At 38.1% G+C, this 24,202-nt stretch overlaps 1 protein-coding gene and 1 pseudogene across 1 annotated transcript in view; one reads left to right on the top strand and one right to left on the bottom strand.

The window, feature by feature from the left end:
• EMCN (endomucin) overlaps positions 1-2,333 on the top strand; it is a 94,485-nt gene extending 92,152 nt beyond the window's left edge. The window contains exon 12 of the mRNA XM_036095817.2: positions 1,831-2,333. The gene's annotated coding sequence lies outside the window, so the exon portion shown is untranslated. The remainder of the gene's footprint in view (positions 1-1,830) is intronic.
• A 7,498-nt stretch (positions 2,334-9,831) lies between these two features.
• Positions 9,832-14,269, bottom strand: LOC118538004 (tubulin alpha-1B chain pseudogene; annotated as a pseudogene).
• Positions 14,270-24,202: the final 9,933 nt, after the last annotated feature.

The following is a 24,202-nucleotide window of genomic DNA, read 5'->3' as shown; positions in this document are numbered from 1 at the left end:
TCTAAGTAGAATAAAATGAGATTCTTTCCTCCTTCATTAATGTCATGCAGACATTTACTCATTTTGGGAGACACCCGGTCCTGCAAACTTTGATGTAAAATATCCAGGAAATCAGTTCCAAATTTGAGAGAGGGTCTGTTCTGCATGATCATTGTGCTCCTTCTAGAGTTACACCATGCCCTAGCATAAACTGGACCATTTGTCAGTTGCAGATACTCTGGGAGGACATCAGAAACACTCTGTTCTATGATCCTTTCCATAGACTAAACTTCACACGGATCCTGTGGCCACTCCCTGATCTCTAAACCACTCCCCACCATGGCAGCCAGGGTCCAGCTTTACCCCACGCAAAGCAGAAGTGTGACTAACCATCCCTACCAAAGTCCCTGCCTCCACCAACCATTCCATAGAAGAGCAGGGTTCAGGTCTCCACCCCTGGGACCAGGCCCACCCCACCCAGACTCTTGGGAACCGCCAGTCCTACCATAAACGGCAGGACAACATCTAACCCCTGTCAGGTCAGGCCACTTCCCCTTTTCCACTTAGGCACAGAAGCCTCCATCTCCTGCTCCTTGTGGGGTCAACAGAGAAAGTTGTTTCTGCACTGCAAAGAAGAAAACCCCAAAGTCATAAAACAAAATCCTGGCTCTCCTTCTCTCCTTCTTGTGAAGGAGAAGTAGAGATTTGTCTGTTCATGCTTCCCCCTGATAAGCACACAGCAGCAAAGCATAAAAGTTGCCAATAAATGTCTTCATTATTCACATTATCACCCCAAACAACAGACTTTGAACTGTGTCCCATTAATGATAGGGTAGAGTTAAGGACTTTAATCAGAAGAGGAATATGATGAGATTTGTGCTGAAGACACATCACTGAGTGTTTAATAAAGATTAATTCAAGAGGAGTAAGACTGGAAGCAGAGAAGTTAAAAAAACTGTTGCGATATTCCCTAAGTAAAGCACACGTGCTTCACCAGTTCTGCAGGTACAGTAGGGATGGTGATGAAGAGGCAGAATGGAATAGAGAAATGTCTGGAACGTAAACTTCTCCAGAGGTCACGATTGATTGAATGTGGGCATTGGGGAATGAGGAAGATTAGGAGTATAGATATGTCCACATTTCCAGCATGAGCGCCTCGGTGGACCATGGAGGTTACAGCAAAGATTAGAATTGTGCGGTGAGAAGGAACAGGTTTGGCAGGCAGTACACATGTTCCAAGACCCACAGTGGATGCCTGAAACCATGGATAGTACTAAACCCTGTACATACTATGATTTTTCCTGTACATACATACCTATGATAAGGTTTAATTTACAAATAAGGCACAGTAAGAGATTAACAACGATAACTAATACCAAAATAAAACAGTTATGAAAATAAATTGTAATAAAAGTTATGTGAATGTGGTTTTTCTCCCTCTCCAAATATCTTATTGTACTGTCCTCACCCTTCTTATGATGATGTGAGGTGATAAAATGCCTGCTTGATGAGATGAAGGTGACTGAGGTAGGTGTCGTGACATAGCCTCGGGCTACTATTGACCTTCTGATCAATAGGTCAGAAGGGGGATCATCTGCTTCCAGTCCAAGGTTGACTGCAAGTAGCTGAAATCAGGAGAAACAAAACCACGAATGGGGGTGGGGGTGGGGCCACTATAGTGTGTTTTCCTTTGGGACATGTTGAGTTTGAAGTGCTTGTGAAATGGTCAAGTGATTCTACTGGGTGGGAAAAATTCAGCAAGTTCCTAACATTTCTGAACAAGAAATGGCCCCTCCAGCATCTCTACTTCTTCACTTTCTTGGAATCTGAACTTTTTTTCCCCCCCTACAGGCTTAATCTTCAGCTTCTATGCTCCAGGGATAGGAAGGGAGACTCGATTTGTGGACTCAGTCCCGACTTCCAGTCCTGCTCTCCAGTCTGTGCCAGTCGCCTGTCCCAATAAAGTGATGTTCAGATGACATGCAATAATTTCTTAGAATCTAAAAGAAGCCTGGGCCTCTCCTGTCATTTGAGACGTGAAAAAGCACATTACTACATTTTTTAGGAACATCCTTAGGAGATCGAGTTTTAGGAAGGACATTTGTGAGCAGTTAACCTGACAGCCCAGGCAGGTGGGTTCATGACGACATGATCTTCCCTTGAGTTTAAAGTTTCCAGAGCCGACAGTTCCTATCCATGGAGACTTCCCTATTTTCTTGGTGTTCTTATATGACCTGATGTTTGTATTTATTGTTTTGTACTATGTTAATGCAGGGACAATTTGCAAGTGTATTATTAAATATTAGGTAGAAACCATGCCATACGTCTTTGTACATAAAGATATTTTATTCATATTTTCATGTGTTACTTTTAATAAATAATTACTATATTCCACTCACTAAAAATATCATAATGTGACTGTGAAAATGGCAGTGGTATTGTCTTCCCATAATTATGAATATTTGGGGGCTGATTATCTGAATATGAGAGCTCACTAATGAAAGGCATCTGTAATAAGTGAGAAAGGAACAAAGGATTCACAAATCAGACTCCATGAAAAGGAAGTCAGTTTACCATTTCTCTGGTCTTTCTATTTGTAATTCTCACACTATGTGACAAGGATGTAAGGGCATTTATGACACTCTCTACTGCATTCATTAAGATGATAACAGGATTGAGATTTTTCATAATCCATTTGGTTGACAGTGTCTGTGCATTTTTAATTTTTTTTCTAGAAATGCAATGATTTGTTCTAGCAATCATCATCAAATCTCCAGTTTGTAGAAACCAACACTTCATAAATACATAATTGTGATATTATTTCTCAGTGTATCACTTTCCTAAAAATACCATACGATTATAGCTGCCATTCCCTCAGGAGCAAATTCTTCTGTTGAAAGCTGACTGATCAACCTTGAGCACTTCTTGGGTACAATGGATCAAAATGTCATGTTGGTTGAAGTTCTATGGAAAGCCTTGGAACTAAAGCCGCAGTGGCAGACAGCTCTTCAACTTCATGATTACCTAAGCTGCTTTCAATGCTGAATTATCTTAGTGACGTGAGTGCAGTGTAGTAGAGACGGAATGACGTATTTAAAACTGCTTTTTTAAAATGTCATTTTTTGCAGTGTATTTCAAAACTTCGAGCTTTAAGAATTATATAAATAATCATCTTGGTTTTAGCTTCTTGATATCTGGACTATTTCTAATCAAGGACACCCAAGCAAGCATGTCTATATTACTGAATGGTGTCTCTGTGTTTTTTTGAGAAGAGAGATGGGGGATATGGGGACAGAAAAAAAGCAAGCAAGAAGGTAGAGAAAAAAGCAATGATATCCAATACATACACTTCCCTTGAAAGATGCTTTGCCTATGATCAACTCCAACCTACAAGTCTTTAAATGGGAATAGCAAAGGCTGGAGGAGGCCAACCATGGAGCATTTGTCTCCAGAAGGAAAATATTCCAATACCCCTAGAATGCTGTACTGAGCTCCTCAACAGAAGCCTTGTTACACAGAATGTATTGCAAAGAAACAAACTTTTCTGCAGTTTAAATTACTGCAAGTGATATGTTATTCTGGCTTGTAGAAAAACCATTTACGTGACTTTTCATAAGTATTATTCGAAGAGAGTTTACAAGGATCAGAAGAGGGAAAGCTTTTTAATGGTCATAAAAGAATGAAATTCGTTCTAGTTCAAGAATTTTCCATAAAGAATATGCTTTATACTAACAAATATAGCATTAAATCTTTAAAACAGTCAAAGTGAAAAGAGGATTGAAGACTTGGCGGAGATATTAGTGGCATTTTGTAGCACCAATCTCTTTCGTAGATAATGTCTGCATTTTTATAAATCAACTTAAAACTTCTGTTGAAGTAGGGTATTTTGTTTTCAATCCAAAATTATCATTAATCAGATTTTTTTTAATTATCTGATTTAGATGATCTATTTTTTATGCCTGACTTATTATAATCTTTTTATTCTGTATATATATATACAGTTCAAATGTCACTGCAACAATAGAAAGGCTGTATTTAGACCAAAGCTAAACCTTTTTATGTATTTATTCTGCATGACAATATGAATATAATTTAAGTCTATCAATAGTCAAAACATAAACAAGAGCTAATTAACTGGCACTGTTGTCATCTGAGAATAAGCAGATGTTGTTGGCCGACACAGTGGCTGTGATTAGCCAGCAGAGAAAGACTTCTAAATTCCCCTTGCTGAGCTGAAATATTCCATTACACATCTGACAAATCTGTGTCTTATTTCTTGTCTACCTGCCATCATGAGGATCAACTTAGGACATGGATGAACCTTCAACAATGAACGTGCTAGCTTTCCCTGATTTTTCTCTGTTGAGCCCTACTCATGATTATTCAAGATTTTGTGGGGTTTTAAAAAGAAAACTGGATATGTCCTTTAAAAGTTATGCTTTGGATGACACCTAGTCTCAAAACTATGAAACTGTTAATTATTACCTATATTCAAGATATCCATCATTGTGGTTAATTAAATAATAGTTATCCTGAGCTAAGAATTTATGATGGATTATCCACAGATCTTTCCTTAAAAATTTCCCCACCAACACAAACTAGATTTCTCATGTTTCATTAAATGAGTATACTTTGTCCTTGCTTCAAGGCGATTTGTCTGGTGGGTGGACCTGAATATATTTTCCTGTCTGGGTACTTTTTAAAAGAAAAACAGTTTTGATAAATAATGGAAAAACATCTATCATGCCTACCAATGTTACATTCCTGAACTTGAAGTCAGAATTCTACTGAAGTGATCATGGACAATATCATTAGTTGCCTAACACCATATCCAACATTCACTACATGCCAGGCATTATGTTAAACACTTCACATTCATCATCTCAGTTAATTGTCACAATAATGGTAAGAAATAATTTCTAATATTATATTACTTTTTTCTTATTGTTGTTATCATCATAAGCATAAACATAAGCATATCCATTTTAAAGATAGGAAGCCAAGACAGAAAGTTACATAACTTACCCAGGTTGTACAACTAGTTAACAGCAAAAATTTAGATTCCAACCTAAATCCCAAATCCTTGTTCCTCATCACTATACTACTTAAGTCTTTCTAATCTAAGTTTATTTATCTAAAAAAAGGGGTGAAAGCATTATACTCCTGGCCATAGTTAAAAACGGGGACCAGATTTATCATCCCCCTATAAACAATTAAAAAACTAAACTACTGTTTCAGACAATGAACAAAAGGCAGAACTGGACCATGATCCATTAGAAGAGAGAAACAAAATTGTGAGCCCTATGAAGGCCTGACTTTGACACATTTCAGACCAGCTGCATAGAGGAGGACCGTTAAGTAGAACCTGAGAATCACACTGGGTTGAGGAGACATAGATTGGAGCAAGGGGACTACGATAGCTGGAATTCATGGAGCAGAGTACCAGACAGGAAGGAGCTACATAAAGACCTCCAAAAATCTGCATATAGGTAACTTTTTATCTGTTGATAATGGGATATTAAACTGTGCATACGCTTAGGGTAAAACTTCATGAAACCAGGCAAAAAAGAGCTGTAGCTGAAAATTCCTAGACATCATACAGGGCAGAAAGACATTCAGGGTCTGACAAGCTATATTGGAAAATCCTCATTGATCACCTTGATTGATGATCCCACAAGAGTCACACTTTAGTAGTCATGCTAAAATACCCCTAGAGTAAAGGTGACTCTAGATAAACCCTAGAACAGCCTAAAAACAAACCCTAGAAGAATGAAAAAACCCAACATATTTAAAGACCTCCCAGGACAAGGTCTGACAATCTTTGATAAAGACAACAAAATACAGCAAAGCAACACATCAACAACATAAAGTTCCAAATAGTCATTATCCAATCTAAAATGATATAGATGCCCACAGAATGGGAGAAGATATTTGCAAATGACATTACAGATAAAGGGCTGATATCCAAGATATATAAAGACCTTCCCAAAGTCAACAGTCAAAAAACAAGTAACCTGGTCAAAAAATGGGCAGAAGACATGAACAGACACTTCTCCAAAGAAGACATACAAATGACCAACAGACACATGAAAGGATGCTCAACATCACTAGCCATCAGGGAAATACAAATCAAAACCACAATAAGATACCACCTTACACCAATTAGAATGGCAAAAATTAACAAAACAGGAAACAACAAATGTTGGTGAGGATATGGAGAAAGGGGAACCCTCTTACACTGTTGGTGGGAATGCAGGCTGGTACAGCCACTCTGGAAAACAGTATGAAATTTCCTCAAGATGTTAAAAATAGAGCTCCCCTATGACCCAGCAATTGCACTACTAGGTATTTACCCCAAAGATACAGATGTAGTGAAAAGAAGGGGCACATGCACCCCAATGTTCATAGCGGCAATATCCACCATAGCCAAACTGTGGAAGGTGCCAAGATACCCTTCAACAGATGAACGGATAAAGAAGATGTGGTACATATATAAAATGGAATATTATTCAGCCATCAGAAAGGATGAATACCCACCATTTGCATCGACATGGATGGAACTGGAGGGGATTATGCTGAGTGAAGTCAGTCAAGCAGAGAAAGACAATTTTCATATGGTTTCACTCATATGTGGAACATAAACAATAGCACAGAGGACCATAGGGAAAGGGAGGGAAATCTGAAGGAGGAGAAATCAGAGAGGGAGATGAACCATGAGAGACTATGGACCCCGGGAAAAAAACTGAGGGTTTCAGAGGGGTGAGGGGGAGGGGGTAACAGGGTGATGGGTATTAAGGAAGGCAAGTGTTGAGATGAGCACTAGGTGTTATATGTAACTAATGAATCACTGAACACTACATCAAAAACTAATGATGTACTATACACTGGCTAACTGAACATAATATAAATAAATAAATTAAATTAATAAAATTTAAAAAATAAAATGATATAGATGCCCCCAAAGAAGTAAACTGTGAACTATAATCATGAGAAAAATCACTTGATAAAGAGGGATTCATAAATGATAAAAAGGATGGATACTTCACAGCTAATTCCAACAGGCTAATATTATCCTGATAACAAAACCAGCCAAAGACATTACAATAAAGAAAAAAAAAAACAAAACCCTATGGGTCAATAGCCCTCATGAACATAAATACCAAAAATAACCCAAACTATTAACTAAATATTAGCAACTAGAATTCAGCAATATAAAAAATATTAAGTGAAATTTATCCTGGGAATCCAAGGTTATCTGACATTTGAAAATCAGTCATTGTAATTCAACATACTAGCAGAATAAAGGAAAAAAATCCATATGCTTACCTCAATAGATACAGAAAAAGCATTTGATAAAATTCAATATTCACTTATCATAAAATATCTCATCAAATTAGGATTAAAAGAGAACTTCCTCAATCTGATAAAGCACATTTATGAAAACCTACAGCTAGCTCATATAAGTGGTGAAAATAAATGCTTTTCTCTAAAATTAAGAACTAAACATATTCTCTCTTATCACTTTTATTCAACATTGTTCTGGGCTGGAGAGGGGTGGGGGTTAGGTCCTAGCCAATGTAATAATGCTAGAAATAAAAACATATATAGACTGGAAAGAAAGATGACAGAATCTGCATAAATCCTATGAAACCCACAAAAAAACTCCTAGGATTAATAAACAGATTTGTGATGCTTATGGAATGTAAGATTAATTAACAGAATCAACTGATTTATTTAGTAACAAAAAAAAAAGAAAGTTGAAAAGATATACCATTTACAACAAATATAAAGTTCTTAGGGATAAATTTTACAAAATATGTGCACTCCTTATACATTTAAAACTGTTAAACTTCTGAGAGAAATTAAAGAACACCAGATCATAGATTAAACTACCCAATATTAAGATGTCATTTCTATTTAAATTGATCGATGAATTTATCAAAATTCCATTCTAAATCCAGTTTTCAGTTTTTATAGAAATTGATGGTAATTCAAAAGTTCATATGAAAATAAAATGAATTTAGAATTACTAAATCTTTTTTTTTTTTTTTTTTAAGAATAAGCTTGGGCTACTTATACTCCTGGATTGGAAGACTTACTATAAAGCTACGGTAATCAAAACAGTTTGTACTGACCTAAGGATAGAATTTAATTAATAGAACAAAATAGATATTGCAGAAATAAGTAAATATGTGATATTTCCCTATACACACACGCATATATATCAAATGATTTTTGACAAGGGTGCCATAATAATTCAATGGAGAAAGGAATGGTTCTGGAACAATAGTTTACTCATGTGCATAAAAAGGTCAACACTTACGTCATACTACACACATACCAACTTAAATGTGTCATAAATTTAAACACTAAATCCACATCTATAACTTTTGCTTTCTATAGAGTCAGTAAAGGTTCCCTAAATAGGACACCAAAGGGCAAAATTGAAAGCAAAATAAGTTGAACTTTATCAAAACTAAAAATTCTGCTCTTGAAATAAGCACTAATAAACTGAAAATGCAAGCTAAAGAATAGAAGAAAATATTGGAATTACACGTCTGATAAATGGCTTATATCTAGAATGCGTAAGGAACTCAAAAAACTTAAAAATAAGTCCATCCACTAAAAGCAGGAAAAATATTTAAAAAGACAATTCACAAAAGAAGATATACGATTTTCCAATAAGCACATGGAAAGAAACTCAATATCATTTAGTCATCAAGAAAATGCAAATTTAAAATTACAATGAGATACCACTACATATCCACAGGAAAGGCTAAAATTATTAAGGCCAATAATACCAGGTGTTGGAGGGAATATGGAGGAACTAGAACTCTCATATACTGCTAGTGGGAATGTAAAATAATACACCATTTGGAAAACAATGTAGCAGATTCTTCTTGAAAAAAAAAGTTTCAAAAGTTAAATGCATACTTCTCATATGACACACTATTCCACTTTTATGTATTTACCCAAGAGAAATGAAAACACATGTCCTGGCTATACAAAGACCTATAACCAAAGGCTCATTTTAGCTCTTTTCATAATAGCCAAAACTATACACAATAAACAAATTGTGGTAGAGTCATACAATGGATTACCATGCAGCAGTCAAATGGAACAGACTGCTGATACACCCAAAAAACGGATGAATCTCAAAAACATTATGCATCATGTGGTAAAAAAGAAGCCAGGGATAGTGGTGTGCATACTTTATGACTCCATTTCTATGAAACACTAGAAAGGAAATCAGGCCAGTGTCTGTCTTGAGCCAGGGATAAAGGGGAGTGGTGTGCCAGGGAATAAGCACAGGCAATATTTTTGAGATGATAGAAGTTTCTGTAGTTTGATCATGGCGTGGGTTAGAAGGTATACTTATTTGCCCAAACTCAAGCTGTACACTTAAAATAGGAATTATTTTAGGTATAAAATATGCCTTAATGAAAGTGACTTCTAAAAAGATTTTATAAACTTTTTAATATTTTTTTTTCTTTCTTAAACCTTTACTTTGAGACATGTTGGAAAAATTCTACAAGTACACATGGAAAAATAAGACATGATCACAGTTAAAAGTGAAGACAATCTAACCAGAAAGCTTTAATGCCTGTCAGCTACTGTTGAAGCTAAAGTTTTGAGTCTAACATGATCCAGGGCTGAAAGGAATGGTTATTAGTGTTCCTCTCTCTCTTCTTCACCATATTCCTCAACAGAATCCACACCAACCTCCTCATAACCCTTCTGCAGGGCAGCTTTGTCCTCACAGTCCTCAGAAAACTCACCTTCCAGGGCATCTGGGTGGCTCAGTCGGTTAAACAGCCAACTTTTGATTTCAGCTCAGGTCATGATCTTAGGGTCATGAGATCAAGCCCCACATCAGGCTCTACGCTCATCGGGGAGCCTATTTAACCTTCTCTCTCTCCTTCTCCCTCTGCTCCTCCCCCTTCTAAAAAAGAAAAAAGAAAAAAGAAAACTCTGCTTCCTCCATGCTCTCACCCACGTACCAGTGAAAGCACACTTGGCATACATACATCAGGTCAAATTTGTGGTCCAGGTGAGCCCAGGACTCAGCAATGGCTGTGGTACTGCTCGGCATGCACACAGCTCATTGTAGTTTGGTCAGGTCTCCACCAGGTACTACAGTGGGAGGCTGGTAGTTAATGCCAACTTTGAAGTCAGTGGGGTACCAGTCCATAAAGGGATGCTTGGTCTTAATGGTGGCAATGGCAGCATTAACATCTTCAGGAACCACATAGCCACGGTACAACAGGCAGCAAGCCATGTATTTACCCTGGCCACATTTCACCATCTGGTTGTCTGGCCCAAAGCACATATTGGTGATCTCTGCTGGAGAGAACTGTTGATGGTAGGCTTTCTCAGCAGAGATGACAAGGGCATAGGTGGCCAGAGGGAAATGGATGTGGGGATAGGATACCAGGTGGGTCTGGGATTCTGTCAGATCAAATTCAGGGCTCCAGCGAATCTGAGGAAAGCACTGATGGAAGACACAGTCTGGCTAATGTAGCAGATTAGTGTAGTTTGGGCACTCAATATCAAGGTTTCTACAACAGATGTCATAGACGGCCTTTTGTCCACCATGAAGTCACCATCAGAGTGCTCTAGGATGATGTGGCTGGTGGCGAGGAGTCACAGGGCTCAGCTACAGCTGTAGAGACCTGGGCGGGGCAGGGTGGGGGGCACCTGGGTAAATGGAGAACTCCAGCTTGGACTTCTTGCCATAATCAATAGAGAGTTCCATCAGCAGGGAGGTGAACCCAGAACCAGTTCACTCTCCAAAGCTGTGGGAAACCAAGATGCCCTGAATACCTGTGAACTGGTTGGCCAGTTTCTGAATTTAGTCCAAGATGTGATCAATCTTGCCAATGGTGTCATGTCCTTGGACATAATTGTTGGCAGCATCTTCCTTGCCTGTGATGAGCTGCTCAGGGTGGAATAGCTGGCGGTAGGTTCCAGTGCGAACTTCATCCATGACCGTGGGGTCCAGGTCCACAAACACTGTCCTGGGCACGTGCCTGCCAGGACCCATCTCACTGAAGCAGGTGTTGAAGGAGTCATCTCCTCCCCCAATGGTCTTGTCACTTGGCATGTGGCCATCGGGCAGAATGCCATGTTCCAGGCAATGGAGCTCCCAGCAGGCATTGTTGATATGGACACCAGTCTGGCCAACATAGAGAGAGAAGCACTTGTGCGTCACAGCTGCAGGTTAGCGGGTACAGGCGACAGGAGCAGACGCCAGGTCCCAGCTACCCCCTGACGAGCCGAGTTGAGGTAAGTAATGTACTGACTATATAAATATGGTTCTACAAGGGGGGGCTATATTATTACATTTCTGCTATGCACTGAATTGTGCTCCCCCAAATTTATACGTTGAAGTCCTAACCCAACAACCTCAGATTGTGCCTGTGTTTAGGGATAGGGTCTTGAAAGTGACACAGTGATGATGTCATTAAGAAGGACCCTAGTCCAATATGACTGGTGTCCTTAAGAAGAGGGAATTAGGGGACCACACACATACAGGGAAAACCGTGTGAAGACACAGGGAGAAGATAGCCTTTTATAAGCCAAGGAAAGAAGTATCAGAATGAAATCAGCCCTGTTGACACCTTAATTTTGCATTTCTTCCCTGCAGAATTGTGAAGAAGTATATTTCTCTCATTGAAGCCACTCAATCTGTGGTACTCTATTATGGTAGTCCTAGTGAACTAATATAGTCCTACAGGGCTACTGAGATAATTAAATGAGATTATGATGCACGGGGACACAAGATATAACTTTTTCCCTCCTTGATTTTTCTAGTGACACCCAGGGTTAGAACTACTCATATTTATATTCAAAGTTAATTGGCAAGACCGAGATCCCTTTCCAACACCTGTGAGAATTTCTAAACCCTTCTAGTCTACCACTAGATTAGAACCTTCTCTAAGTGTCATGATTCTAGGATTACCTATTAATATAAATGAGCTTTTAGCAATGTTAACATTTATCTGATAAGCTGTTAAAATATTGAAATGTTTCAGTATCATTGATAAATAGCTGCTATCCTAAGCTTACTCTCCCCCCCAAGAGCCCCCACAGCAGCTCTGGTCCCACCCCTGGGACCTCAGATCTCTCTAGGATCCAGCTCCCGATAGGATAATGTCTGGTAAAAGTGAGGCCATCTGTTCTTATAAGTCAGTGCCCCATGCCACATCTATGATGAGATATTTTGACTATCACTGGTTTCAGGGATGTGTTTTGATAATGAGGAAAACGGCAAAAAGGACGAGTAATTTGAGATTTTTTTTTTTTTTTTTAAATACAGATTTGTTTGATTTCTGGAACACGTTTATTTTGTTGACCAAATGTAGGTCTGGACCATGTCAATTCAAGCACACTTAAACAAGATAATGTTTGCAATGCTTTAAGGTACAAAACCTTACTTGTACACAGAAATTTAGGGTCAGGTCTTCATTAACCTCCTCTAGGATCAGGTGTGTGTGTGTGTGTGGGAGAGAGAGAGAGAGAGAAAGAAAGAGAGAGAGAGAGCACGCACATACGCTCTGATAAGGGAGGAGGTTTTTTGGTGTGCTGGCAATATATTGGCAGAGTGAGGGCTATCTTTTGCCAGTGTTGCAGTGCCATATAATAATGCTGCATTTAAATTTTAAGTGTAAGCACTGTGCAGGATTTAGAGTATTTTGCTTGGAACTAAAACTAAAGCAAATGAAAGCACTTAAAAGAAAAACTGTCAGCCCCAACCCTGCTGCTCCCGTTGCAATGCCATTTAGTTATCTCAAAGAGCTTGGATGATCTGATAGATTAGAGGAGGCCCAGATGAGGTTTTCTCTGGCTTTGCAGTAAAGCCCACTTACTTGCCGAGGGCTGTATGATTGTTTGTCATTCGTGTGCTACAAGAGGCGGTTTTTAATTAATGCCTCTATTACCTAAGACTTACGGTTCAGTAAAGTATCAGATGAAACTCTGGCATCCAAGAAAATGTGCTCAGTCTCAGCTCCATCCTGTTATTGGGATCCGGCCCACTCCCTAGAATTGGTGTGAATTTTTATTTCAAAAGAAGAACAGTTCTGATAGCTGTGCTTCCCACTCTGAGGAGGTTCGGAGTGTGAAGTATGGATCTGAAGTCAAACTGTCTGGATAGAGAAGTGTGGGAAGATTTCAAAGGTTGAAGCTTTAAGAAATGTGTGTGGGAAGGGAACAGAAATTGAACTCTGCTATTAATACCAAATGCTAATAGATAATAATCATTATTATCATCAATAAAGTTTTTTTTACCACCTACTAGTCCAAAGTATTATTTTAGGCACAGGAGTGATGAAAAGATATCCTAGGTGATAATTCCCTCTAAGAATGTATTGTCTGGCCAAGATTTGAAGCTCGAAGGGGAGGGCTTTTCCTGACCTGCAGCTACTACGGGCAGGCGAGGTGAAGTGAGGACAGGAGCATAACACTTAGTGTTACGTGACACTGCTTTGTTCTCCAAGCGGCGTATGGTGGGTGTGGCGCACAGGGGCCGAATGAACGACGAGCTCTGAGTTAGAGTGAGCGCAAGTCTAGCTTCCACAGGTTAGTCTCTCAATTCTAAAATGGCGATATTAAGGTTTTGAGAGGATTTAGTAAAAGAATGCGTGCAAATCGTTTAACACAATACCTACCCTATAAACCAAACATGAACAACAATAACCTCAAAACATCAACGACAAAAATTAAATGTAACCGCTAATACAGACAAGTAAGTAGTTATACAAGGTTGCAGCGTAAATAGAAGCTGTACCCTGGAAAAGTTTTGCCTCTTTTTCTATAGGTATTGAGGAAACTCTAAAAGTATTTCAGCCAAATAGTATGTTATAGGGAAGAAACAGTTAAGGGAAGATGCAACCAGTGATTTCTTTTTTTTTAAATTTTGCTTTTTGACTTTTTTTCTTAATGCGGGAAGGGAAAACACACAGTCAAGATTATTCCCAAAAGAATATATGCGATTTGGATGTTTAGAATAGCAACCTTCAAGAGAAACAATTTAATGACACAGAATTATATTTCCTACTCTTAGTGTCTTGGTCTATTTTAGGGGGTAGTTTTGGCCAAAGATCAAGAAGGATTCCCCTCCTTGCTGAGCCCAATTAATGAATAAGGTATTTTACTAAAGCAATAAAAGATTCACACCCATAGTATACAAACATTAGTCTAAATATTTCCAAAAAAATCCCTTTATTTGCTACTCAATTAATAATCAACTATCACCCCCACTGGATTCTCAAACTCCACTCACCTGCATCTCTCTCTTTAATTGTTTCAAAGGCATGAGATTTTTGATAACTCCCTCCACTCTGTTTTAAAAAGGTTAGATTTTTTTAAAATTAATTAATTCAGGGTCAAAGTCTACAGATCACTGAACCTGTCCTTAGAAGTAATCTGCCTGCTTCTTTTATCCCAAGGTGACGGACAACAATAATAACCAATTATAATCTGTACTTTCCTATTATGGACATTGGGAGGCAGGTTTCCACTATTCTCTAGAAGACATTGCAAAGTGTCACGTAGGCAAAAATTCCCATGAAAGTGCAAGCTCCAATGACTTAAGTGGATCTTGTACTTAATGATCACCTGATACATAAACTGCCTGTTGGAAGAGAAGAGCATACTGCTTGCTCTCTCCAAGTATGACTTTTAAGTCCACAAGGAGGAAGCCTCCACAAAATAGCACAAAGACCCTTTGAGGTAAAGCAAACCTCACTCCTGGATTCTGCTGTGAATACACTTTATCCTAATCATAATAATGTAAGATATGTTCATAGCCTCTCAATTTTGGAATTATTCAGTAGACAGAATTTAAGGTTGAACCCAAACTTAAAAGATCCAAAATAATGGCAGAGTTGAAAGAAGTTACGGGATAAGGGAAGGAGGAGAGGTGAGAGATGCAGGAGGGACAATAATGCCTGTATTTCACACAAGGAGAAAGAGACACTGTCGAAGTTAATGGAAAAAAGAATAGGTTTAATTATATTATTTAAGGTTAAAAAGAAAAGCAATAGAAGCATTGAAAAGTGATACAGGTTATTTAACTTGGGAGGTAGTGTTCCTGAGCTAAATTCTCTTTTATTCAATAGCACGGGGTCACTTAGCCACTACTTACAGAAAAGGATGTAAGTTTATTATTTACAGTTGTAGTGATGAGCCCCAGAAGAGCTGAAAACAGAAGTAGTTAAGGTCATTATCTCTAGCTGGAAGCTGGGGCAGAGAGTAAATGTAAATCTCAGTTTAGCTCTGCAAGAGCTTTACCAAATAAATACTACATATATATTTTTCTCCTTCAAAAAACATAATAAAACAAATATACATATACCTCTCCTGCCCATATATTAAAAGGTAACAAAATCACACCTTATATATGTAATAACAATTTACAAAAGATTTTACTGAAATTATGATTCCATTTTCCACAACAACCTTGTGGATAAGTTGGACCCCTATTGTTAATTTTCCCCTTCTTATAGATATGGAAGCACATTGTTGGCTCCCAGCAAGATAATTTATTACCGGAGAACATGCAGACCCTTTGTAAGTGGCCAAGAGAGCTTTAGCTTTAACCCAGGTCTTCTGACGTTAGTTCAAAGCCGTTTCCATCAGGGAAGCTGACATTTTTTGCTTTCCCTAGACTTGAAAAATTAGATGGCCTACCAACCTTGCCTGGAATTACCAAAAATTGTCATTATGTTAACAAGAAGTCATTCAGTCACCAAAAACTTAAGAGCAAGCTATTTTTTTCAACATCTTAGCTTCATGAGAAAATTTTTTTAAAAAAGAATTTAATAGGTACATATTTGGAGACACATGATTAGAATGTTTTGGGCTAATAGAATTATTAAAGCTTACATATTCACGGACACCTAAGCAAATAATGTCACTAGACGCACAATCCTATGACAATTTTTCTAAAGTCTAAGCAAAGCTATTCAATAGAAATATGTGAGCCACGTATGTGATTTAAATTTTCCTGGTAGTCACATCAAAAACTAGAAGGAAACAGACAAAATTAATTATTTTAACATATATATACACAAAATATAGTTTTTAAAAACTACAAAAGAAATACATTCTTTTTTTTTTCAAAGGAAGTCTTTGAAATTTGGTGTGCATTTTACACTTATAAGCTATCTCAGTTCAGATTCACCACATTTCAAATGCTTGATAACCACTGTGTTTAATGGCTACAGACTAGGTCCAAATAGTTTAGGGACCCCAGTCCTGGGATTTAGTAACTCCAATACCCAAAACTGAAAAGGGGACTAGGAAGATAGAGCAATACTTTAAAATATCAAAAGTTCAGAGCCAGTCCTTAGTGATGAGATCAAATGTTTGCCAAACTATCCAATTAATTTTTCAAAATGAAGTGTCGCCTGTATCATCTTTATCAATAAAAACTATCTTAAAGTATCCATCAGTTGTCCTGCTAGTCATTCCCACTTTAGTTTTCTTCTTGCGAAAGATTACCACCAGGTTTTTAAATTTAATATCCTACACATAAGCTCAGCAGCTATTTGTGCTTGGTATCCGTAGTGAGATTATTATTAAGAATACAGTTAAGGATGCAGTAGGACTATTCTACCAACCACTCATCGTGTTGTAAATTCGTAAAGAGAAACCACATGTGACTCTAATGAGGTCATCACTCTCTTGATTGTATGCTATTAATGCTTCCTTGAGGCTATTTTCTAATAAAACTGCTCACAGAACAGAAATAAGCTTATGAAAGGAAAAAAAAAGTCAATTGGTAATGATGTGAAAATCAAGCTTAGGTTTTAAAGTCCCCAATCTACAGCATATATTTAAAGAGTTACCAGGTGACTGGATGGCATCTGCTAGAGCAATCATTCTTTGCTAAATTAATAAGTTCTACTCTCATAACTAGGAGGTGCATTAAAGATAACTACACATATTAGCTGAACATTATCTGTAACAAAATATATACATGCTCACGAAGCTCCACGCCACCTACATTAAAATTGAAATAATTATATTTGTAAATACAATTTAATTGGAAAATATTAAGCAATCTCATCAAACAGATCAATTTGTTCAATGCTTTGCACACATTCACATATAAATTTATTTTAATAGGCTCATCAGGATATAGTTCTATTAAAGCACCTTTACTATAATGAAATAATTATCACCTGATCTTGCGAATTTGAAAATCAAACTGCCCCTTCTAAGGCAAATGCCACAAAATTCTCTGGTTATGACCCATTACCTGGGATAGCCTGCAGTAATTCTAATGCAGATACGAAATACCCTCCACCCAGATGACAACGCTGGTCAGGCTCTTACCCGTTCATTCACTCACTCACTCACTCACTCATTTATGTATTATGTATTTAATTGTCTGTATCTGCATTGAATCTGTGACTCTTTTTGTCAAGGTACATACACAATTAGGCAACCAAAAAGTTACTACGAATTACATTTTTCAGATCTCTTTTCTTCTACTTGTATTTCTCAACACTTGAGGGAGATTTCCTGACCACAGCAACATATTCTGAAAACTCTTTTCTGTCCCACCCATTTTATTCATAAAATACACTTAACTTTTCTCAAATCTTCTCTAAAGGTTCTCTGAGTAATTCTTCTGCAAGCCCTTCCGGAAGACTTCCTTTCCAGCTCTCCCTCTTATCTTAATTCCCTATTACGAAATCCCAAAGAACTATCCTCGCAAAGGCAAAAACCTCCAAAGAAGCTGAGTAAAGAGCAATAAATGAAATGACAAGGCCTCTAAACTCTTTTTAAAAATAGGAAAGATAGGGACATTCATTTTTTTAAAGATTTAGTTATTTATTTTAGAGAGAGAGAGCATGAGAGCAGGGGGAGACACAGAGGGAGAGAATCTCAAGAAAGCTCCCCACTGAGCAGGGAGCCCCATGCAGGGCTCAATCTCGCAACCCTGAGATCATGACCTGAGCCGAAATCAAGAGTCGGATGCTCAACAGACTAAGCCACCCAGGCGCCCCAAAATAGGGACATTCATAATTCAACTACTTTTTGTCCCATTACACATCCATTCAATAAACATTTAGCAACTAGAAATAAGTGCCAAGAAGCAAAAATGAGATAAATATCCATGCTATTAAGGGGCTTCAGTCTAGTGTTGTATATATGTATATGGGGGGAGGAGGTGATTGTTATTAAAATAGTTCCACTTAAATTTTATTAGTATCTGGATGAAGGTAATTACTGTAAAGGAAGAGGAAATGGAAAATTGACAGCATTCTGTAACGTAAGATATGAAAGATGAGCAAAGGAGATACAACCTAGATGATTTGCAGATGCATGGCTCCCTTGTATGACTGGTTGAATAGTGGTGTCAGTTGAAGACACATAAACATGAGAGTGAATCTGGTAAGTTTAATTTTGAAGAAGCAGAGCCGGTAATATCTATTTATATATATATAAATAGGGGTGGAATTTGATTTTGAATAAAGTGGGAATGGTTTGGTACAGTCAATGATGGGGTTTATATAAGTTTCTAGAGATAAGGCCTGCATTTGGAATAAAAGTGAATGCCCATTCTTTAGGATTGTAACATCCTAATCCTCACATCCTGCTTGCCTGTACTTACTCTTCTTATATACCCCTTACTTAATAGTTTTCCAATTATATTTACTATTTAGGATTATACGTTCCCTCAATACATCCCTCTTCTGACATCAGCTCAGAGTCCTTGAAAATCTGTGCTGATGCTTCCCCAGCAATTTCCCTGGTAGCTCATTTTGTTCTATTCTCCAAGTATTCTTAGTTTATGCTTTAATTTCATCTGTACTTTTCCTCTCTTGGAGTTGAGCCAGTGTTTTAAGCCATGACTCCAAGAGATACCAAACAAATGCTGGCCGAGTGAAGCAGCAGCAACCCCGCTCAAACTTTAGGTCAAGTGTGCTTCTGATCACACACACACACACACACAAGCACACGCACACAAGCACGCGCACACACACATACATCTCTTTCTGTAAGTACACAATAATTCCCTCAGCACTTTCTCTTCTAACCTATCCGATGCTATTTTAAATCCATTTCCTCAAAGGAAGCTTTATCCAATTATATAACTCTTATCCACATGCACTTCTCACAGCCCCACACTTGCTTAGCTAACTCAGTCATTATCACTCTGGTTTATGGTCTACCACCCTTCTGAATCTAGTACCATCCATGTGTTCTAGGGAAAATTACCCTCCATGATCCATAGATAACTGCATTTTCAAGACCCTTCCAGTTAGCCTTCACCCTGTTTTTTCAATCACATTTAACTACGTATAATTCCCTGACTATTCTAGACTCTGGATATTACTACCTTCCCCAGAAATGCTCTTCCTCTTAGATCTTCATCGTTCAGAACTCTTAGCCTTCATGATCTTCTCTAAAGACCCCATAATTCAAATGTCACTCCTTCTGTATCTCATTGCACATTTTACATTACTCTATTATATCTCACAATATGTTTTAATTACTCTTAATATAAAAATATATTTGTTTATTAAACCTGTGCTTGTCATATTTATATAGCCACCCCCATATCCTTAGCTGAAAAGACTTCTATCATGCCATAGTGCTAACCTAAACAGGTACTCAATACATGTTTGTGAAAAAAAATGATTGATCTTAATACAATTTCTTACACATCAAAATTTCCAAATCAAGTTATTAGCTTCTGTTGTTATTTAAAGATTGTATTTATTTATTTGAGAGAGGGAGAAAGAGAGCACAAGCTGGGGCGAGAGGGGCAGAGGCAGAGGGAGAAGCAGACTCCCCACTGAGCAGGGAGCCTGATGTGGGGCTCGATCCCAGGACCCTGAGATTGTGACCTGAGCCGAAGGCAGATGCTTAACCAACTGAGCCACCTAGGGGTCCCTATTAACTTCTGTTATATACCCACATTACTAAGTAGGAAGAAAATAAAATTGGCACTAGAATTTAATGAAACCAACCTTAATAGTGAAGCCTCATTTAAAAATTTATTCTAGCTAATTGTCCTAATGACCCAGTCATATAACAATGGTGACATTCATCCATTTATGAAGTGAATTATTTTTTGAGCACCTAGGGTATTCCAGACACTGTGAATATGTCAGAAGCAAAATGACAAACCCGACTGCCACTTAGAAGTTGAAGAAAAAGATGAAAACTCTTACAATTGTCTAAAACTGGAATTAAAACAATGAAATGGGACCGGGAAATACAACTATTATCCCACATGTATTTTGCTTCTGAAAAGAAAGCAGATCTGTTGTTCTGCAAAAGTTAGATAACAGAAAGGAACATATCTTTTTATTTCCTCACTGTTTGTTCCACTCAGAAGGAGAATATGAACCAACCAACACATTGAGCATGAAACCTGCTGCTGTGTGGATTCTATTTTTTTTTTTTTTTTGAGGCAAACAAGATGATATTGTCATGCTTCTCCTTCCTGCAGGACATCATACCCCTCTTTCTATATCCATCTAGTGAATGCAACACTCAGAAAATAACTGGCCAGAAAGTAGGAACTGGTCTTAAGCACAAGCATGGAAAGAGCCAGAGGAGTAGAACATTTTGAGTACCAGTCTTTTTCACCTAGTGCACTAATTCAATTTATTACAAAAGGAAGTTGGAGTGGGAGAGTTCAAGAAGGGGTATCACATGTTGAACTTCAGTAGGGTTGCATTAGGTAAAAGGCTGTCAAACTCAGAAATGGAAATGAAGACTATGTGCAACAATTTGCTCTGCTCTTGTCATGCACATAAGATAGAACCAACAGAGCAAATACTCAGGTGGTTGGTGAGTGAGGTCAAAGGCAATCCATATACTGTATTTGTTTATAAACACCAGGTATAGATCTAGTCCCTTCAAGGAAGAGGCAACAACAAGCAAGTTAAAGACATCCTGTGCAGGACAGGAGAACAGAGCATAGTGATGAAGACTCAGAAGAAGACCATAAGTCTGAAAGTGATCCACCACAAGAATCAGGGATAAGGTGGAAAAGAATGTAATCTCTATGTCACGGAGAAACCCACATGACAGCACAGGTTAACAGGTGAGCATGGCAGCATGTCAGAGCAAGTGTTTTGAAGATCCCAAGGGAACCAAATACAATAGAAGGATTTAAATTTTCTTTGGAGGCAATAAAGAGTAGGAAAAAAAAGAGGGAGAAGACAAAAAAAAAAAAATATATGAGAAAAGGTCTATAATGAATACAGAAGATATATTATTTTAATTAGAAAAGAAAAATCCATACAATTAGGAGACTAATAAATTTTATTTTATTTTTTAAAAAGATTTTATTTATTTATTTGACAGAGAGAGAGAGACAGCAAGAGAGGGAACACAAGCAGGGGGAGTGGGAGAGGGAGAAGCAGGCTCCCCACTGAGCAGGGATCCCAATACGGGGCTCGATCCCATCATGACCTGAGCTGAAGGCAGACACTTAACTGACTGAGCCACCCAGGTGCCCATAGGAGACTAATAAATTTTAAAATCTTGATAAAATGAATGACTTTATTGAGACATATAAGTAGCTCAGACTTAGTCAAGAAGAAATAAAAACCTGAAACTGCCAAGAATATCATTTTCTTCTCTTGTGTATACTGTCCTCTTACATAACCAACCAGGGGCTAAAACAGGTGTGAATTCACTGCAAGGAAAGATGCCCTCATCCTATTCCCTCGCCCAGCAGACCAGAGTTCTCTAATGGCATTCCCCACCAAGCCATGCTTAACCACCCGCCATGTGTTATAGACTTGCTCTTGTCTCATCTCTTTCTTGAGTGCCTTGGGAAGAAAAGTGTTGTGGTTTGAAGGAGAATTTAGCTTCTCCTGAGACTCCCTGAACTATACTAATAGCCCAATCTTGCTGTAAGTTTTTAAGGATGTTCCAGTGCACTCTTCCTCCTTCATTTGTAATTATCTTTCTGAATCCCCTCTTCTTTTCCCTCATCAAGATGTATTAGTTTGCTAGGGCTGCCATAACAAGATGCCACCAACAGGGGAGTCTTACACAATGGAAATTTCTTTCATAGTTCTGAAGACTGGAAGTCCAAGATCAAGGTGCTGGCAGGATTGGCATCCTCTGAGTCCTTGCTCCTTGGCTTGTAGATGGCGACCTTCTTGCCACATCCTTTGTGTCTCTTTCTGTGTATCCCAACATTTTGCTATAACGACATCAGTCAGATTGGACTAGGTCTACCCAACAGCCTCATTTAACCATAATTACCTCTTTAAAGACCCCATATCCAAATATAGCTATATTCTGAGGTCTAGGGATTAGGACTTCAACATATGAATTTTGAGAAGACACAATTCAGCCCAATGTATTTTAGATGAACATACATGAGTTTAGGCTTCCCAACTGCTTAGCCCATGACGTTACACTGCAGTGTCTACTCCATTTACTCTGCTCTGTATTTGTCTACATGTGACTATGAGAAAGTTGCTTCTTACCTCCGTGGATATCAAATTTCCTCTTTTACTAAATAAAGATTTGACTAGATAAACTTTATGGCGTCCTAAAGCCTTAACAGAATCAAGACCCTAAGTCACTGTGTATAAATTCAGTCAGATGTTACAGTGAGAGGTTATGATGCTGAAGAAGAAAGTGTATAAGCTCAAAAGAAGGAGACAGCTAAGTTTTTTCCACAAAAGTGAAAGCCCCATCCCACTTCTCGCCCCGCCCTAGAGGGGCAGGAAGCTGGAGAAAAAGGAGGGTGCATCATGCCACACTCCTGCCTTGGCCTCTGAAGCTCTCAAAGAGGTCTGTCTGTAAGCCATCCGCTGTAGACTTCTCCTTTTTCACACACATATTGAGCACAAGTCATTGATATTTACCTACCTATCTACATAAATATGTGTTAGACCTTCTTACATGTATTTATATAGTTTACAGTATTTATTTGGCAAATGCCATGTTTATTGTCTTACCTTTTTTTCACTTTTAACATCTCTGGAAATGGGATGCCTCCTAAAATCACTTTGGCCCAGCTACAGTCATGGTGGATCTGTCATTGCTGGGCCACGTGTATATAAATACTTGAGGGATGTTGTGAAATTTGTACCAAATCCTCAGAGACAATAGTGGATCATCCTTTTAAGATGTGCTATCACTGATGCTCTTGATGTCAAAGAAGGTAATATCTTATGGGAGGAAGAAAAAAAAATACCTAAAGTGTTAAAAAACAAATCTCACAATGATGTGAATATGCTTAATGTCACTGAACTGTCCACTTGAAAAGAGTTAAAATACTAAATTTTATGTCATGTATACTTCCCCACAATAAAAAATACAATACAATAAATCAGAAGACTCAGATTCTAAAGATGAAGGCATTTATGAAACACACTAAGCAGTTTATTTCACTTTTTTCTTTTCATAGACGTACAAGAGTAGTATGTGATAAAAAGCTGTGTCTAAATCAGACTAAATAACATCTTCTAGTAAATATAGAATAAAAATGCTCAAAGATAAAAAAGCATTGTGTCATAGTTAATTGGAAGATTTTTTTTCTTCTAGAGGTATATGAAATACTGAGGTGTCTTACAATCAATACATCTTAAATTCAATTAGATATGCTATTTAATGAGGTCCTACTATGTGTCGGGCACTGTGGTAAGAACTGAGAATACAGAGTGAAAATGGGTCGTGCCTTTAGTACATGTAGTTACCAAAAAATATAGTAAGAAAAATAATTAAATGAAAGATGGTGCTAAAAGAAGGAAACATATATGCTCTTGGGGCATATCTCAGCAGGATCTAATCTCATCTGGGCCATCATGGAAACCCTCTTTGGAGAAATGATACCTCAGCTAAGACAGAGGATGAGAAACAGGTAACCAAGAGTAAGGAAAGAATGACCCCTGTTAAAAGGAGGGGCTTGTGCACAGGCCTGAAAGTAAGGATGAGCATGGTTAACTGGTAGAACTCCGAAGCCCAGCATAAGTGAAGGAGAGACGGAGAGACAAAGCAGGGAGACAAAAAGAAAGCTGGAGGGGAGGGCAGGGGTGATCATGGCACAAGCCCCTTGTCTTCCCAGGTTACAAGGCTGCAGGTTGATTCTCATGGTGGCAGCTTGAGGGAGCTGCGCACAGCACTTGCAGCTTGGCTCTTGTAGGTTGTAGGAATTTTCTCTGGGTCTTTCTTTTTTAGCAAACCACCTGTGATGTCTCACAAGTTCCCCTCAATGCAAAGGTGC

This window comes from Halichoerus grypus, chromosome 3 (genome assembly GCF_964656455.1).
Source record: "Halichoerus grypus chromosome 3, mHalGry1.hap1.1, whole genome shotgun sequence".
Lineage (NCBI taxonomy): Eukaryota > Metazoa > Chordata > Mammalia > Carnivora > Phocidae > Halichoerus > Halichoerus grypus.
Note: the sequence above shows the minus strand (reverse complement) of the source record. Positions and strands in the feature narration are given on the sequence as shown.